The 19,254-nt window shown below is 41.5% G+C and overlaps 1 pseudogene across 1 annotated transcript in view; it reads right to left on the bottom strand.

The window, feature by feature from the left end:
- Nucleotides 1-4,547: 4,547 nt before the first annotated feature.
- The window catches only part of LOC310991562 (phospholipid phosphatase-related protein type 5-like), a 52,273-nt pseudogene continuing 37,566 nt past the window's right edge, over nt 4,548-19,254 (bottom strand). Inside the window, exons 4-8 of the transcript XR_014596477.1 lie at nt 10,057-10,177; nt 8,721-8,971; nt 7,762-7,938; nt 6,936-7,082; nt 4,548-6,624 (exon numbers count right to left, since the gene is read on the bottom strand). The product of XR_014596477.1 is annotated as a phospholipid phosphatase-related protein type 5-like (transcript). The remainder of the gene's footprint in view (nt 6,625-6,935; nt 7,083-7,761; nt 7,939-8,720; nt 8,972-10,056; nt 10,178-19,254) is intronic.

The raw sequence follows: 19,254 nt of genomic DNA, 5'->3' as shown, positions 1-19,254 counted from the left end.
GCTTCTTTTATTTGGTTCAAGAGCTGGTAACAACAATAGGAGTACAATATGGCAGACTGCAGTTTAGATTTTTTAACACAATTAAGTTGTAAATAATAACATACATGACTTATATTAATAACTATCTGTTACAGCTTTAAGGATTTATTGCCGGGCTGTTGTATTAGAATTCACAGAATTTTACAGGGAATAATGTTCTGTGGGTATTTATATATTAATATAGGTTTGAAATCAATGGGAGGGGATGTTGTGGCAGAAATAGATTAACGTCATTTTAGATGAAGCCACTGCTCAGTCAGTCATTACTGCTGAAATCATAATAGACTGAAGTAGGACTCAGCCTGTGTGTTTTGAATGGTGTTCCCTGCAGGGTTTCAACAGAGGTTTCAACAAGGTCTGTGGTGAGTGGGTGTGCGATCGTGTGTATGTGTGTGTGTGCATGTGTCTGTGTGTTCCAACTCCTAATCCAGTCTCCTGGGACCTCTGTATCCAGTTGATGGTCTTCCTTAGCAGACATGCTGGATGGGATTGGTGGTAAGGCCTTTTATAATCCTCTCCTCATCTGGTGGCCTGTAAAGGAGCTGCCCACTCTAAACCCGAAACGTGTGTGTGTGTGTGTGTGTGTGTTATTTTGTGTAACATCCTCTGTAATGATACACACAAGCGCCACATAAGAGCTAAACAGGCTTTTGTCAACATTCTTTGTAATACAGTTACTCATCTTCATTTTTCCCTCATTTAGTCTCTTCCCCCTGTCTTTGCTGTCTTTATTTTGGCCAGAGACATCAGAGACAGAAGAGCAGACACACAGCAAACATGTAAATTTGATGTTTGAGAGCCCACAAGGCTGACGCTGTGAGGCACTGGAGCCTTCAAGGCCATAAAAAACCGATAACATATTTCCTCAAATAAGCAGCCATAGAGTCTCTCTCTGTCTCTCTCGCTCACACACACACACACACACACACACACACACACACACACACACACACACACACACACACGCACACACATACACAGTGTTAATGGCTTCATAATTGTCAGAGGCAGACCATTGAGCATAATCAGGAGACTGCAGCAAGGCGAAGACCAATATTTGTAATTTACTATGACAGATAGTACATTTTTATTACCCAGGGGCTGCTGGTTTGTTTTGAGATGCGATAAACCACACTCATCCTCATACTTTTTTATCTCTTTCAGTTCACACACTCACTTACACTCAGTCCTTTTCTTTCTTTCTTTCTTTCTTTCTTTCTTTCTTTCTTTCTTTCTTTCTTTCTTTCTTTCTTTCTTTCTTTTCACACATATCCAGACAGGGTGTGACCTCTGTGTCAGGAGCATTACGCCAAACAGACAGTCACTGAGTCAGGGAGCAAAGTTCAACTCATCACAGGACGTTACACACAGACACACACACACACACACACACACACACACACACACACACACACACACACACACACACACACACACACACACACACACACACACACACACACACACACACACACACACACATTGCGTCTTGTACATCACTGTAACACAAATTGTCAGTCAAGGGTTTTGGAGTGAGATCCAGACATGTTCTTTCTTTCTTTCTTTCTTTCTTTCTTTCTTTCTTTCTTTCTTTCTTTCTTTCTTTCTTTCTTTCTTTCTTTCTTTCTTTCTTTCTTTCTCTTTCCCTTGTTGAAATGCAAGCAACATTTCTTCTTACAGTATATAGTCTAATACTTTGAATACTGTAATACTCCCTGATTTTGCTAATTACTCTTACAACATTGTCAGACTTGGGATGGGCAGCAAAAAATGCACCACAACCAGACAGAGCGTTTTTATTCCACCAATTTTTCATTCTTGTGAAAACATGGTGCCTGCATCATCCTACGATGCAGTGCCTTCAGGCAGAGACTTGAATGCCCATAAAGGCGAGTATCAAGTAGAGATAATAAAAAAAGTCTCCAAATCGAAATCCCCAAGATTTTTCTTTTCAAACATGAAGTCTTCAGACCCCCAACTTCACTTGAGGTCATTCATCAGAATTCATGCAGCTTCCTCTGGAACCAAAAACTCTTTGCACAACTTTTTTTTGTATATGAAATAGGACCGACCAAGACCTGTAAACAGAAATTGATGTTACGTAAAATCATGTGGTTTCATATTTTCTTCAACACGTGTTGTCGCTCTACAATAGCACATGTTTATACTTTGGACATTATGTCATATCACTCATATTCATTTGGGTCTTGCAGCATCTAAAGTAACTGGTGTGAATGTGGTGAAGACCAGACCTTATACAAATCACATCCCTCTCAGGGTAACAGTTTTCAATATCAAATGTCAAAAACACTGCATCTTTATAAGTGAGAGCAGGATTCATAATTAAAAGCTCATTTGTGCATTATGCTCAAATTTAGCCAAACTCTGCATGAATCATCAAAATGAGTTCCTCATTTGCCTTTGATCGAATGAACCCAGCCTGTTCTAGTGACACGTCATATTAAAAAATATCTTGTTTTCCCAGCATGTAGCTTTGAAAGAGAATTACTCATGTCCAAAACACTGATTTAACAGTCACAAGCCATCAGAATAACACACATAAATTATTAAATTGAGTGGTTTTTCACTCTGAGGCAGAACTTTAAAATGTCAGTGATTCATACTCTAATTGGAGTGGAAGGATGCGTTTGCTGCTCTGTAGTTAGTTTGTAGAATTGAGAACGAGGAAGCTGGCAATCAGGGTGGAGAAACTGTGTGTGTGTGTGTGTGTGTCAGTGTTAACAAGAGAGACAAATAGGACACACAAATAGGAACAGAGAGAGAGAGAGAGAGAGAGAGAGAGAGAGAGAGAGAGAGAGAGAGAGAGAGAGAGAGAGAGAGAGAGAGAGAGAGAGAGAGAGAGAGAGAAGCAGGTGCATCACTAATGGCTTTTTAAAAAGGTTACAGCGTAGAGCTCTTCTTTTCTAATGGGGCTCCGGCTGTGCTTGAGAAGCAATTTCCGGAAAAGATAATGTTGTCGAGAGTGCAGAGAGTTCTGTGTCTCTGTGTGTGTGTGTGTGGCCGTTGTCGTTAACAAGACTGACAAACACAAACTCAAAGGAACACAAAAATGGGATGGGAAGACATTTGGGAAATCGAGAGGAAGAAATAAATAAAATTGTCTGTCTACATTTCAAAGTAATTGTGTCAGTGCATTACATTTATTAGCTTGATGACTAATGCCTAATGTGGGCCAGCACTTTTTTTTTTCTCTAGTGAAAAACATTATAAAATGCTCTTTTCTGTTTTAGCATATTTTCAAATTCCTAATGTGCCACTGGATTCCACAAATATGAAATCTGGTGAATTGTAAAAGCCTCTCTGTTGGCGCCTCATCTCCTCAGAGAAGCATGGTGAACACTGCCACCCTGTGATCACTGCTGCCTACTGCAACTCTTTGAGCTGAATTGGTGGAAGTGGTGAGGGTTCCAAGAAATAAACCCACAATCAATCAAATAGTATTTGTTTTTATCACAGATCTTTCTATTTATTTATTTATTTAATTTATTGCAAATGTGCTTTCTGTGACACACTGAGTCAGCAAAATTTAGACCCAGGCTGTTATTGAACATACGTAGTTGCCACATTTCTACTAACTGTACACTCCCGTTGTCATCATCCAGCTAACCACTGAGAGGCAGTACTCTACCATTAGTGCAGAAGGTGGTGAAAAAAAAGAATTTTGTTCTCTGTGAAGTTTGGTTCATCCAAGGTGGCTGCTCCTCTATCACCTCCTGTGAGTACTAAATATTAAGGTGCATAAAGTCTCCAGGGAACAAAATACTATAAAAAATTTGTATGTCAGTCTGTTGCCTTCAAGACTGATGCACACACACACACACACACACACACACACACACACACACACACACACACACACACACACACACACACACACACACACACACACACACACACACACACACTAAAGACTGACAAATCACCATGTGCAATAATTGAACTCCCCAGCTGTGCAACATCACCTCTTTGCTTCTATTACTGTATGTTTGATTACATTTAATGTGCAATTGTACATACTATTACAGCTTTTCTTCTGAATGCTCTCACTTTGCCACAATAATACTTAAAATCTTATCTTATCTGAAATATTGTATACAATGTATATGTAATGTGAAACTCCAATGACAAAATTCCAATGTTGTAGTACTCACAAACACAGACATATAACCGAATTGCCCCTTGGGGATAAATAAAGTTGTCTGAACTGAACTGAACTGAACTGATATCAGCCCATTAGAGTGAAACGTACACAGGTCATTTCATGTTAAACTAATTTCAAAAGTGAAATAAAAAGTCGGTCTTCATAGGAAGGAAGGAAGGAGACAGTATAATGACAGTCTGTCATGGAGGACATTCATAGTGTTCTGCTTGTTTGTTCAAAACTGAAAATAAGGTTGAAACCCTGGCCCCTCTCTAACCCCTGCAAAACTGGCAGATCACATAAAAAAAGCAAATGAAAAATGTAATTCAGACAGAAAAGTGTGGTAATTGCAATTTATTTTGGTAAATAAATACAAAACAGAGACATTTTAACATGAAAATAACATTATTTGGACAGTTATGATGTTCTATATCTCTTCAGTTGTTTACAAAAAAAGAAAAGAAAGTCTGACTGAGAAGTTTTCTGTAGGTAGGCTAATCTCAAAGCTATAATGAGCACCTACTTTTATAACAGGCATTGTTAGGACGCCTCAGCAGGAGTCCTTTGAAGGCCTGCACTTACACACAAGCTCAAGTGTGTAATTATAGCAGCTACCTTCGACAGTTTCACTTAAGAAAACAGATTGCCAAATTAACAGTTATGCTGCCATACTATGTGCTCATTATTAACATACACACAAATCCCAGAAAGCACACACACACACACGCACACACGCTTAATAAAACCTTAGCAATGTCTTCTTTATATATAACCCAATGTGTAATCTCTTACTAGTACAACCTGTCTGTGGTGTCCTTGTGAACTGAGCAGGACCAAAGCAGGTTGTGAGCCAAACACGCCAACTGCATGCTGTTAAGATTTCACACACTTCTCCATCGCGCTACATACCCGCTTCAGATCAGGCTACTACTCATGTTCCTAAAGACTGCTTCAGGTAGCTTCACATTGTTCACACAATTTAAACATAATGATTATGTTGTATAATACTGCATGAATAAACCTATTTACTGTACAAAACTATACAAAACTCAGAGATTTTACATCTGTGTCATACACTGGTCTATGCCATTGGCTTTATGAAGACAGTGTGAGGAAATTATGGTTGACTGAAGAAGGGAAAACAAAGACAAACAGATTTTTATCACTCTTATAACACATTCATTATGGAAACAAAATCTGGGTGTGATCTGGATGTATGACAAATCACATTGGTGTCCTGGGTTTCCATATACTGTAGGTAATTTAAAAGAAAAAAAGACGCGTGGCATGCTGAAAGGGAAAAAGGAGAAGGTGAACTGTATGGAAACTAACACTGACAAACAACTGCACCTGAGAAAAGGCAGTTTAAGTCAACTAATACAACTTTCCAAATATTTGACAGTAGGGACAGAGAACCTACAGACAATCACAACACACACACCTGAATAGTAAGTAGCTAAAAGATGTCTGTCTGATGAAGGTTGCTGGAAATCCAGTTCAGTCCACTACAAAGATGAATTAACCGATGCCCCAAAACAAATGTGGTATCACTAGCCCAGCTCTGGTGTGTGTAAAATCTCCCTTCTATCACTTCACGCAATATACAGCAAGAGATCGAACCAATATATCCCCCCGAAACTAATAAGATACAACACAGTTTCCTGAACACTAAATTGGTTCATCCGTGCTATCAAATACGAAAGTGCTTTCCTTTTGACAGTGTCTCTTGTTAGTTTTTTAGGACAGGAAAAAATCTGTACCATAATACTTGATGGTACCTGCATTTTGATCACCTAAAGGTCTTTGTTTTTAACCTTGTCCTGTGTTCTTTTTGTCCTGAGTGTTAGAAAATGGTCTTTTGAGGATGATCCACTTGTGACTGGGATTTCCTTCCATCCCCAAACTCTCAGCTCTGCTGAGTTTTTTTCCTTTGTTTTGATTGATTGTTTTATTAAGTCTTCACAAGCCAACAGTCTTTTAGGTCACCGTTGCGGAAAGAGGACAGGGGAGAAGAACACAGTATTGCTTAAACAGCTCTGGCTTTGGCAAGTCTGTCACTGGGTCTTTAAACCCAAAAGAAAAGGGAGGCCATCTTGGATGACAAACAGGACAGAACAGGACAGAGGGACTGGTCTCCATCTCCTATTGGTCCTCAGCGGATGATAGAGATCAGCCGGGGTTGCCATGTGCATGTGTCGCTGTCCCGTTTCCTGTTTCTTTTTGGACCTTTACACCTGGGTTGACTTGACTCGTCGTAGAGGATGTCGTCCATTGGGGTGGGCGGGGCAGGGTGGGGGGCATTCGGAGGGCAGGTCTAAACTGCGCTGGTGAGGCAACGCCGTGAGGGGAGGAGAACATCGGGAGGGGCGGGGGACGGGATTGGCTGATGGTCATGTGATCTCAGAATACGGTAGCCCTGGAGCCTAACAGGGGCGTAAAGGAAAGAACGAATTTTAGGAGAGAGAGAAGGAGGGAAGGAAAGAATAGAAAACATTTGAAAAACATTTGGGAGTTTAAAACCTGATGGAATAGAGAAGAGAAACTCGACTTGACTGAAACAGTAAGAGACAAGACTGCAGAATGACGATGTCTAGATGAAAGAAAGGGTGCACATAACAGTCAGACAGAAAGAGGCACATAGGAAACATTCAGAAACCCTCTCATTTAAAACAAATACATGTACATATCCTATTCATCATTTTGATTATTTTAACAATGTCCCCCACTCCCTTACCTGGAGGCCACTTAACTTTTCGAGTGGACTCTCCACACGGGGCAGACTGAGCAGAGGGAGCCCGATGGACGGGTCCGGGCGTTGTGGGGGTGGAGGGGTCGGCACTGCTATCTGGGTTGGCTGGAAATTGTTGATCACGCACGACACCTGATGGAGAGCACAGAACAGAGGTAAAATAGGACGGAGTGGAGAGGGATTCGCTCCACTGCACCACAGAGATGGATGATTTTCTGGTGTGTGAACTGCTCCGGGTGTGCATGGAAACAGATACTGAGGAGGACACTTACAGCGTGAGGGAGAGGGAGAGACAGAGATAAAAGAAAGCGGGAGGAAGAATGAATTGTGGGAGGAGGCACTAAAAGGACGCAATAGTCTTGAGGATGAACCACAGGCAGCACTTTGATGTGTAAAGTTAACAATGTTCCTCGAAGTTTTTCTGGAAAATAGACTTAGGCCAAAAGGTCCAAGACTAAATGAGACTATTTGAATTCCTCCTCAGTTCAATCTATTCACACTCATAGGTGTAACAGCTTGTGTGTGTGTGTGAATCCTCCGTCACACAGACTGAGGCTATTTCGTCTCCAGTTTGCCTTAATCATCAGTCCATCCTCCCACCATCTCTCCTGCTCCCCACATTAGGCCAACGCTGCTCTCTCTTTGCATTTTTCTCCCTTCATCACACTAATCATCCTCTGTAGTGTTTCCCTCCCGTCTTTTTCCCCTTTTACACCCATCTACCATGATCTCCTCTTCCTCCCAATTCCTTCCTCCTGCCTCTTTTTAGATCCCTGACATTTCTTCCATCCCTCCCTCCTCTCCTTCTCACCAGGAAGGCAGCGATGGCCCCGCCAGTGACAAACCCAGCCAGGACGTCGTTCCAGTGGTTTCTGTGTTCGGTCACCCTCACCACTCCCACCAGCACGGCTAGAGACAGCAGCACCAGGCACAGGGTGGGCTTGGTCAGACGAGTCCCTTTGGTTCTGAACACCAGGGTCACATACATCTGGAGGACGGAGACAAACTTGAAATGTGATATACATATCGTCAGGTCACCGGTCAGCCGGCTGAGACCATTCAAACCGTGCAACAGCTTCAACAGCCTAAGCAAGTGAACAGCTTGAATTTAGCCACAAGAGGCCGCACTTTGCAGTGAATTTCAGAGCAGCGTGTGAGAGTGGTCTGATGAGGCACAGACAACGTCGCCAAAACACACAGCTATAATTCTTTTACTGCCTCTAAAAAATGGCAGAAACATGGCACTGCAATTAAAAAGAGAACAAAGGTTTTATATATAATATATAGGCTATATTTTTTTTATTCATGTACTTAAATCATGGCTCCAGTAAATGTTGAAACCAGAAAAGATAAAAGATGATTTCATTATTGCCAGAAAAAAAATTGAGATTGAAATCAGTCAGTATGTGTGTAACATCTTAAAATGTGTTTCTGTATGTGGAGAAAATATATAATTATTGAATATATAAAGTGTCATTTTTCATGTCTATATTGATCAAACTCTCATTCACACCTACATTGTATGAGCACTTTCAATGAGTCTAATATAGCATGTTGGAGGAAGTCGGAGAACCGAGAGGGAACAATTCACCTTATCAATAATCTACATTATAGAAGTTTAAAGTTCAATACTATATTGTTCTTCAGAATGTATGACATCACATTCATTGCAGGTTATGTATTTATAAACTTCCAAAATGATATGACCTAACCAGAACGTCATAAAATCAGCTAGGCACCTTCACCCACTGCCCCATAATAGCCTCCTACCACTGTGTAAATGGCTGAATAAAAGCTGAGAGCTGCATCTTTGGAGGGGAAGGATTTTCGGGCCGATGCCACCAGGTAGGGGTTTCCTGTGCAGGCTCGGCGCTCTGTGATGTAATGCAGCGGAGACTGGCAGCCCAGAGCTGTGTAGTTTGGCTTGCAGGCAGACAGGAAATGAGGTGTCTGGTTTCCTGTCACCACTTGACCAGCATTGGCAAAGATGGTGGTGGTGAAGAGGCCGAAGGAGTAGACACCTGAGTGACGAAGAGAAGATGTGAGAGAGAGGGAGAATGAGTGTGTGCATACAGTATGTAAACTCAAGAAGAATCAATGAAAGTGGTGAGAGTCAGAGACAAGCACTCAGATGGGAATTAAATGGGTACACTGTTGCTGCCTGTGTGGGAGAGAAAGGCCAGACAGACATAGCCTTTGCTTTTATGCTTCTTAAGTTCAGTCCGTCATTTTTAAAGATTCATAACTAGGATAAATAGAGGCTACAGAGATGATGAAAAAGATCACAGAACATCGACAGAACAGGACACAAAGAGAAAAGCAGAGGAAATGAGTCCATGGTTCCCAAACTTAAGAGAATAACTCTTCTGAGGCATGCTGGTGCAAGTCTTGCAGTTTTTCTCAAATACTGGTACTTGAGACACAATGACCACGACTCATGCACCAACCCCCTGAACCAATTCTGCTAAACTACCTGCTTTACACTCAAATTGCAGTTCTAAAACACACTTTTTTCAAAACACTACACACAAGTCTGTGCATTTTAATGCAAGTTAATTGCCCTGCTATGCACACTGACTCATCACATGGGCAAACACCTGTCACACAGTTTTACAATTAGCAATCAGAGCTTTAGCATAAAAGGGCAACATGATAATGTGATGTGGATGAGGTGCTGTGGCCAGACCAAAACAGAAGAGAGGATGCAGCATAGTTGAAAACCTAAGCGCTTTACAGAAACCATTATTCATTCATACCACATAGCCTACACACCGGTGGTGGTAAGCTGCATGTGTAGCCACAGCTGCCCTGGGGCAGACTGACAGAAGCGTGGCTGCCAATGTGCGCCAAAAACAGCCCCTCCGACCACCATCATGATCATTCATATGCATTCACTCGAGGCAAGGTGGGTAAGGTGTCTTGCCCAAGGACACTACGACAGCGACCGGGACAGAGCGGGATTTAAACCGCCAAACCCTCTGTTTACTGGACGACCCGCTCTAGCGCTTGAGCCACTGCCGCCCCAATGAGCCCTGGCCCCAGAGTAGCTACAGAGGCTCCATTAGTCAAAGCAAGAGAACCTCTGATCTTTAGGACATTGACTGACCCAGAAATCGTACGATCCTGCGGAGGAGAGGGTTGAAATAGCAGCAGTCAGCGGTCACTATGGTCTTCTCCTGAGCTCCCTCTGTCTTCACAAAGAAACTGGTCACTTCCCCGATCAGAATCTGGGACACAGAAAGAAAGAGGGACAGAAGCACAAAGCAACAACTGTAAGGATTGAGCAGATCAAAATCACGTTGAATACGATGCTTTGCAAAAATATTCATGAGCGTTCCTCCCTCATCTTTGTGACAGTGACATTTTTCTTTGGCCAACGTGCTTAAATTTTGCCTCACTACTGGGATGATTATGCTGCATTAGTAAACCCCAACATTAACACCTCCCACTCACTCTAAGCAGTGGGAGTTTTTCTGCCTCAAACCTTCATTTATAGGTCCTTGAACTCTCTTTCTTGTTTTTCTGTGCAACTTTTACTAAAGCTTTATAAAAACCATAACTATACTTTAATGAATAATATTATGCAGGTTAACAACCTAGAAAGTGAACGGTGGCTTTGCCAGATAACATAAATTGAACACATCTTCCATGAAATACTTTAAATGTATTAGCTAATGTTTTACCCCATCTGCTCAGACCTGAATAAAACCTCCATTAAAGTTTTACTATTACACCCGTGACACATTTTAAACACTAGTTTGAGGAGCACACACCCCCAAAGCTTCTGGCAGCCATTTTAGAGGCAGTTTTGTAAATGTAAAAACCCAATTCAAATGAACAGGACCTTGATCCCATCTGACAGCGCAACAGATTGACTAAACACCACAAAACACCTTCCTGGACTCTATTAAACCTTAAACCCTGTGTACTATACCTTTGTGATCAGAGCACCCCTGCTGACAGAAGCATGGATTGATGTAGGTTACGTGCTCATACAATATACATAGCCCAGAGTCAGGAGCGTGGGACGATGCTAATGCACCAAAGCTCTCTGTGCTCAGTGTGACAGATGAAGGCCGAGGTTTACGCTATAGTATTGAAGTTATGGATTCACAACCGCCAATGGGAGCTTCAGTGGGAATACTGGAGCTGCATAAATAATGTCGTAAGTGTTGCAAGGCTAAACAGCAGTCAGGTCATGTTTGTAAAGAAGAAGTAAGAATAAGACATTTTAAATATCTCAGAGAAAACACAATTGCATGACCTTATCGACCAATGACAGGCGGCCATTTTCGTTGTGCAAACATATCACATTAGATCGGCCGCTCGGCTCAGCAGCCATTCCAAAGAAATCGAAATGTCTTGCTGAACTTCAGGTTCTTAGGAAAATGTCACGTAAGGCGAGTCTTTGAGCTGCCTTGACATCATTTTACCATGCACTCACAAATTTGACGATGATTTATTTATTTCTGCAGGGAGGTTTGTGCAGGGGGTCAGTCATAAATCATTATCCCCAGAGCTGGAGGAGGTTTGGTACTTTGCTGCAGGCACTTTGGCAGAGCTGGTGGGAACCAGAGATTAGACAGCCAGATTATATGTAGCTCCTTTTTATTTATTTATTTCTTACTGCTGGGCTGCTTCAGAATTATGTCTGTGATTAAAATGACTCCATATACTCCAATCAAAGCTGAAAGGCAGCCTTACAGTAGATGCCAGCAGCTGTGTTCATAATCCTATAGCTATAGTTACGCTCTGGAATAGCACTGTGGTACTTACGCTAAAATGAGTACACAGCAGCTGAAAATGTTAAATATTCTCACATGTAATGTAATGGCTAGACAGTGGACAGTTAGTCTGCAGTACAATACAACAGCACAAATAACAGGCCGAGGCCACAAAATCATACAACCTCGCTCAAACTGTCTTTTTTATCAATATTATTCTTTTCCGATGACACCCATTTCCACAGTGCAGGTACAGGGTATCTGCTCTTGCTACAGAGACAGAGATGCTAACTTACTCCATGATATAGGCTATAATGCTATGGAAACTGGTCCTAGCTGGCCCACTCAGTATCTGTATTTCAGTTTGATGCTCAAACCTGTTGAGCTTTGACTATGCAATGACAGAACCAGGCTCACAGTGAAATCCACCGAGCAGGAAAGACTACAAAAGGCTGCATTTTTTTCTCTTCCTTTTTTTTGAGCTTACCTTGAAACACACGGTTACCACAGCGCTCTGATTTTCATAGAGGCTGTTACAAAGATTTGTGCTACGGGAAATGAAAGCAGTATTCCCTCCTTTTCTTTGAACTGGATTCATTGTGGTATAAAAATGAATCTGAGCATCTGTGGGTTGTCGCAGAAACATGTGTAGTGAGATGATTACACTCTCGCTCAGCAGAAGACTATAAAAGAGGTCTAACAATCTAGCTACAAGTGTTCATACAAAAGAAAACTATTTAGGTAAACTGTGATTTAAGGTTTGGTCTAGCTCATGTTAAAACTCTGAATACACTGATGTTTATTTGGGGTTTAATTGTACAGCATGAATGTGAAGGAGAGTAAAAGTGGACAGGAGGTAACCAAGAGGGCAGATGAGAGACTTGTTAAAGATGTTTTGTCAATTAATCAAGCTGATTACAAATTAAAGAAAAAAGATTGTGGAAAACAAAAACTATTAACTGCCACATTGCACAAAGGGTGTGTGATGTGGCCATTTCTTTTTAAAAGCAATCTAAGGAAGTTAATCAATTGAAACGGAGCATGCACTGAAAAATCTATGACAAAAATTATAGCCTCAAAAAAAGAGAGAAGAAGACGAAAGTACCTGCAGGGCAGCAGGATGTGTAACCATTATAGCTGCTTGAACCACAAGACATTAAATGCATCCATATGAAGTACAGTTACACACATACAAACAATGGGCAGCAGGATGCTGAAATGAAAAGTAGCATCAGCTAACCAACACCCAGACCAGAGAGCTGCATCCTGATTTCTCCTACCAAATCCACCATTTCTTACAATGAATTGTAGAGGTAGGTTTAATGTTTAATTAATTATAATTAAAGTGAAGTCTAATTCAAATCTATTTGTAGTTGTAACTGTAACACCTATTGTTAATTATTACATTTATTTAATTATTGTCCATAGTGGATGATGTTGCCATTGTTTCAGGAAATGCACAGAATATAATTGTTCAGGCAACATTTTTAAAAGGTCTTTTGCATTCTGACACTTACATTACTGTATCACCATTTTGCATTTTCTTTTTCAAGAATGAGCCATTTGATTTCTTGAAGAAAACATTAAACCACAGGAATCAAGCTGAGGGAGACTGACGGGCATGTGTGAACAGAGAGGGAGAAACATTTCTGATATCTACACATTTCTTTAGTGATACAGAATCTCCTGATGGTGTAGATTACTTTAGAAACATACATTTGAGGGTTCACATTTGGGTGAATTATTTATCTCCAGTGCGACAGCAGCACTCCTCATCATCACTGTACCGCTTGTGTTGAATTGTGTATAACGCAGCAGCTGCAGATAATAACATCAGACAATGGACAGTCTTGCTGCTTTTCCTCTCTCCCTGCTTCACGCTGTGTTGGAGAATGAAGTCTACGTCCCCATTAGTGAAGCGGTTGCCATGTCCACCCCTTTATCATTCGCTCAATTACTTTTTTCAGCTACTCCCAAAGCTAATGTGTCCACATCGATATTCAGTGGTGATGGGCTCCCACTGAGTTGGTACATTCTACATTTCACCAACAGCCATGTATTAAAAAGTGTCGATACTAATCCTTTTTTGTAGCGATTCTCAACAAAAGGTTTCTTCCTGCTGCTTCACTGAACATCCACTTTAATCACAATAAAAAGTCTGTAATAGAAAAATATAAAAACATTGATAGGACAGCAGGGCCAAGAGTGTAACCTTGGTTCTCTCCAGCAGTCTTTGTATCCTAATCAATATTAATAAATTGAATATAAATGCAATCTCTCGATCTTTTACTAGTGCACAGCTTGCAGATGTTTAACGGGAGTTTTTTTTTTATGGAGGCTCTGTGGTTAATTTGATACTAAAATAGCAGGTGACAGAAAAAATCAATGCAGGACTGAAAGCTCACAAGTTCTGATGCCCTGAAAACTGACCTGGATTTATATTGTTCATGCACATTTTTACATGTCGTCTGGATCATTTTGGTAAAGTTAACAGGCAATGAATAACACTGAATAACACAAATCACAAGTGTCACTCGCTGCAAGCCTTGGGTTCAGAGATACACAGCTGACGAATGCAGTCACAGAACGCACGTCTCTATAGCATGACACGAACACATTCAAAAACGTATCAGACTCAGTAAATAAATCTGCACTGATCAGTATTCCTAACAATGGATCAAATGAGTCTTTGTGAACCCACAAAGACTTGTCATGTGACTCTGTAATCAGAGCATTTCTTAGCTAAAATTAGTGTAAATTACTGCTGAGTGCTTGTTATTTCCCTGGGGATTTAATGGAAACCAAAAACGCCAACCCTATAGGCAACTACATGATAACGCCTTCTTCAAAACAACCATACTCCAGTGTTGTGTTCACAGCTTGATATGCTCCCCCACAAGAGGCCAAAAGCAGACTTGAATGCATTTGTTAAAATTTGGTTGTGACCTTTTGTGACAGGCTCTAAAGTAAGATTTAGATACTCAGGATTACTGATGTTATCAATTAGCTAAAATAAAGAAGTTAAAGCAGAAGTGAGTGATATATTTGTGTTAATATAAGTCTTAAATAGTTATATCTTCTGACAGCAATCACTTACATAGAGTGTTTGGACTGAAACACGGGTCTCTCAGTCCCTCTGCTCTGCTCTGAGCCGAAGAGAAAACATTTATCGTATCCTACAGTTTTTATCCAATGAGGAGAGAGAATGGCATGCAGGGCTGTGTGTGCAGCCAAGGAACGCTGTGAATGTGGTGACGTAGCGACGAGGACTGTTATGGTGCGTTCAAGGAAACTCGTATTTTTCCGACCGTGAAGTGGTACCAGTTCGATCTGGTACGAGTTCACCGGTCGGAAGTTACGAGTGGCCGTTATAGTGACTTTCACCGGTAAAACAGGTCGGAAAAACACGAGTGGGTTGCCTGGAACGCTACAAAGTCGTAAGTTGTGACTTGAAGCTGTAATTTACGATTTCAAAAGCCTGCCTGGAACGCAGCATTAGCGAAAACGACCGGATCACTCACTTCTGCTTTAATTGATTAATCAATTCCAAAAAGTCTATTCATATCTTTCATTCTTGTAACAGCATTGTTTGAAATGTCTGACTGAGTTTAGCTCACTTATCCTATAGATGGCACCTTATCAGTTTCCACAGATACCCCAGTGTGTACGTGGCACCTGTGGAACATCTTCAGCTTCATGTTTCATCCTGGCACACACGTTAGGAGGAGACTCAGTCTCTCACCTCGCCTGACGTCTATCATGTGTCATGTAGTCTCGCTCACCAGACCCTCCTCCAGAGAAGAAGTGTCATGTAATCAAGAGATGCAGCAACGGACCTATTTTTTTGTATTTGCTGCCAGCAATACACAGAGACAAGACCTGTTGATGTCCTATTCACATCATAACAGCAACATTACATAAAACTGAAACACTGTATGCCCATGCTGAATATCAATAGGGATTTTTTAACCATTTTACCAGCTGCATGTGGAGACACTGACATTTTAACCAAATCAAATCCTGAGGTTTTCTTATTCATGCACCCCTACACCACACAATCAAATATATATGTGCTATAAATAAAACGTAATTTCTGACAGTTTGTGGCACTGAAACACGTGATGAGAGTAAAAAGTCAGTTTAAAAACAAACATGATCTTGCTTCAAATGTAGCAACGTGGCCCTATTACAGCTGTTACACAGAGGCCACAGCTTCATTTTAGCAGAAATCACACACAGGCACATCAACAGAAAATGCCGTTTGACATTTACAATACAGCACCTGCAATCCATGTCATTACCTTTTAGACAACAGGGAGTATAAAAGCACAAGCCCACGCATACTGGCATGTCACCAAACAAGAAGAGAAATTACACAAATTCAAAACAGCTATCACACCTGGCAGCAGGAAATTGAGTAAGAAAAACGTCTGGTAGGTCGACAAACAAAGGGTCATATTCCCTAATAAAACAGTAATGAGAAAAGGTTGAAGGAGAAAATGAACAAATAACTTGTGTATGAGTTTGTGTGTGTGAAAGAAAAATTAAGAGGCAAAGAAATCTGAAGAAAAGTAGCACAGAACTAGCCTGACTCTCGCCAGACCCTTGTAGTTCCGCAAAGCTACGCTGAGCTCCACACAAGGGTCTGGGACTGCTCCATAGGCGATTCATTTCAGAAGGCGGGGCCTTGTAAAAAAATCTTGTATGTGATTGGATAAACCACTTGTCCGTTATCTTGAATGACGTGCTACTTCAGCCACTCACTGCGAGCCGCCATTGTTGTTTGACTCAAAAGGCTCGTTCGAGATGAGCCAGGCGTGCGCAGAATCGATCGCCGGTGACCAGCGCACAATGCAGCCGGTTAGATTTGTGTCCGACTTGATCCCGACTTGCTCTGACGTCATGCACGCGCCTGCAACGATAACCTCACGAGATCAAGGCGGCCGCAGCTTTTAGAGCCAGGCGCCGCAGTTGCTCTCCACCGACTGCAACCGCCTGCACGCCTCAGGACATGATGGGAAACGCGCCGGATCATGAGCTGATTGGCTCTTAGTTAGGACTGCAAACACTACGTGTTGTTGTATAATGCTAGATTATATGAATCTCATGTTGTAGGCCTACTGCTTAAAAAAATATTCACACTGAGTCAAACTTATGTCCTGAGAAATATATTGGTTATTTATTGGACAATTGCAGTACAGCATAAGAAATATAAACTTTGGTGACTTCCTGTTTGTATTGACGGCGGCTGGAAACTGTCCGACTTGACTGCAGCTTTCTGTCACCGCCCCCTGCTGCTGCCGCCTGCTCTCGCCGACCTTCCAGACGAGGCGCAGTTCATCTCGAACGAGCCTAATCAGTCGCTTCAGCGCTACGTCACACCTCAGAAAGTCCCGCCCGGCGATCCTGATTGGTTCATTATTTTTTGCTCCGGGGAAGAAGTTTGCATTGGCCTCGAGTCCAGACCCTTGTGTGAAGCTGAGCGTAGCGCCTCTGGTGGAGCTTTGCGGAACTACAAGGGTCTGGCGAGAGCCAGGCTAGCACAGAACTGGAAAACAAGACACAACTGTGAGTAAGAAGGTGAGATCCACTGACATCCAGGGAACCTGAAACACAACAGATATATCAGGCTGCATCTAATGGAGGAAATGGAGAGAAGGGTGGTGGGGTCATTACAGAGTGTTTCTGAGGTTCAGTGTGTGCCTGTTCATACTGAGGTGACTGCTGCCTGCCCTTCCTCTGTGTGTCATTATATAATGTCATGTCAGGAGGAGCAGTGTGGTCAGGATTGAGGGTTGATAAAAAAGGATGTGTTTGATGCCTTAAAACAGAGCATGGACTCATTTCTTGTTACATATATTCTCTTTCTTTTGCTGTCGGTGTAAAGTCATAAAAGCAGGGCTGTCAGGGTCGGAGGTGAATTTTATCCTGCCAGTGTTTCTCCACCCTCACATAAACTCACTTCTTTGAACTATCTTGTTCGTTTGTATCTCAAGAACATGGAATTAAATCAACAACTATGAATAGTGCCGCAGACCTCAAGCCTCTTAATCCAAACCAGAGCTTTTTAGAAAACAGGCACAAACTCAGAACTGGGTCATGATCTCAGACCCGTTTGAATAAAAGAACGACAAAAAATGTGAGTCACTAGACTGTGAACTGAGACACTGAGAAGTCGATGTTGACAGATCTTAGTTGAAATGAGGACACTTCGCTACAAGTGTCCTAATTTCAACTACGAAAGTAGTAATACCTTAGAATTCATCTTGAAGAAGATGTTGCTTTTCGGTTCAGGAATTAAAATGCATCCAGTTCAAAGATGTTTCATTTCAGATTATGAAATATTAGCATGCAAGAGAAGGTGCCGGGATAGTATGAAGAGGGCTGATCCCAGGCAAATATCTTAGAGTTAGCTTTCAAATTTTGATTTCCAAAGTCTTAGTGAAAGATAAACGAAATCCACAGAGCAAGGGTGGAAGTAATACTTAATTGCCAATTAGATTTCAGAAGATTCAGATTACAGCAGCAATATTACTTGAAACTGACACCTTCCGCTATAGGTGTCTATACCCAGGGTGAATATGGATGGGTCAGACATGGAGAAAGTAAAAATGTCCTAATTTTTCAACCAATTTTTGCAACTGCATGTAAAGACAGTGGCACTTTACTGATGTTTTCTGTCAGAAATAATTATTAATTAAGAAAATGTGATAACTCTATAGAGACAGTGTTAAGACAACTGAGCCCTGGCAAATGGTTCACTGTTAACTTTCAAATTGCAATTTCCAAAGTCTTACTGAAAGATAACCTCTTGTACTCTACTGGAAATCCAGTAGAACAAGGTGATTGCCAATTAGGTTTCAGCAGATATTGACTGTGTTCTCTAGGCAATTGCTTTGTTTTTTAGGCTGTATTACTTTTATCCTGCAATAGTCAGAGGGATAAAGAGAGATCCCACCTATAGTCACAGGAGATGGTGAGATACAGACAGACACGTGTAAGTAAACAGTTACTGCAGGAATTGCTAGTGAGAGTTTCCCATCAGTGGTGGTGGATGTGGAAGGGAGGTGCTTTGGAGGGATGAGCAGACAAATAGGACCGTGATAGGAGAAAATCCTGGAGTTTGAGTGACTCTTAATTGGTTTTATGTGAGTTTCTACCTATTGTGACATGGTGACAGTGGATTGTTGGGTGTTGGGAGTTTCTGACAAAAGCTGACAACGAGAATCAAAAGAGGTAAAATGTGAAGAAAGAAAAAGATGAGAAAGTGATCATAGCATACAAGAGCATGTCAGAGGAAAAACATTTGGTTGAAGACCTAATTGTAGTGAGAAAATAGAGCAGTCAGCAGGCATCTAATCATAAGTTCTGACTGCACAGAGACGAACTGTAAACTGCATCCTCGATGTTCAGTCAACCATCACTTTCAATTTTACAGTTTCTCCTAAAAGAAAAACAGAAGCGTCTTCAAGAGATGACATCAAATGGAAAAATATTCAAATTCAGCACATGTGCAGGGACACCCCAGTAGGGAGAGACATCAACACTCTCACAGCATAACATATACACCATGTCCTATG

The sequence above is a fragment of the Trachurus trachurus genome (assembly GCF_905171665.1).
Source record: "Trachurus trachurus genome assembly, chromosome: 1".
NCBI lineage: Eukaryota > Metazoa > Chordata > Actinopteri > Carangiformes > Carangidae > Trachurus > Trachurus trachurus.
This window is presented reverse-complemented; position numbering and strand designations above follow the sequence as displayed.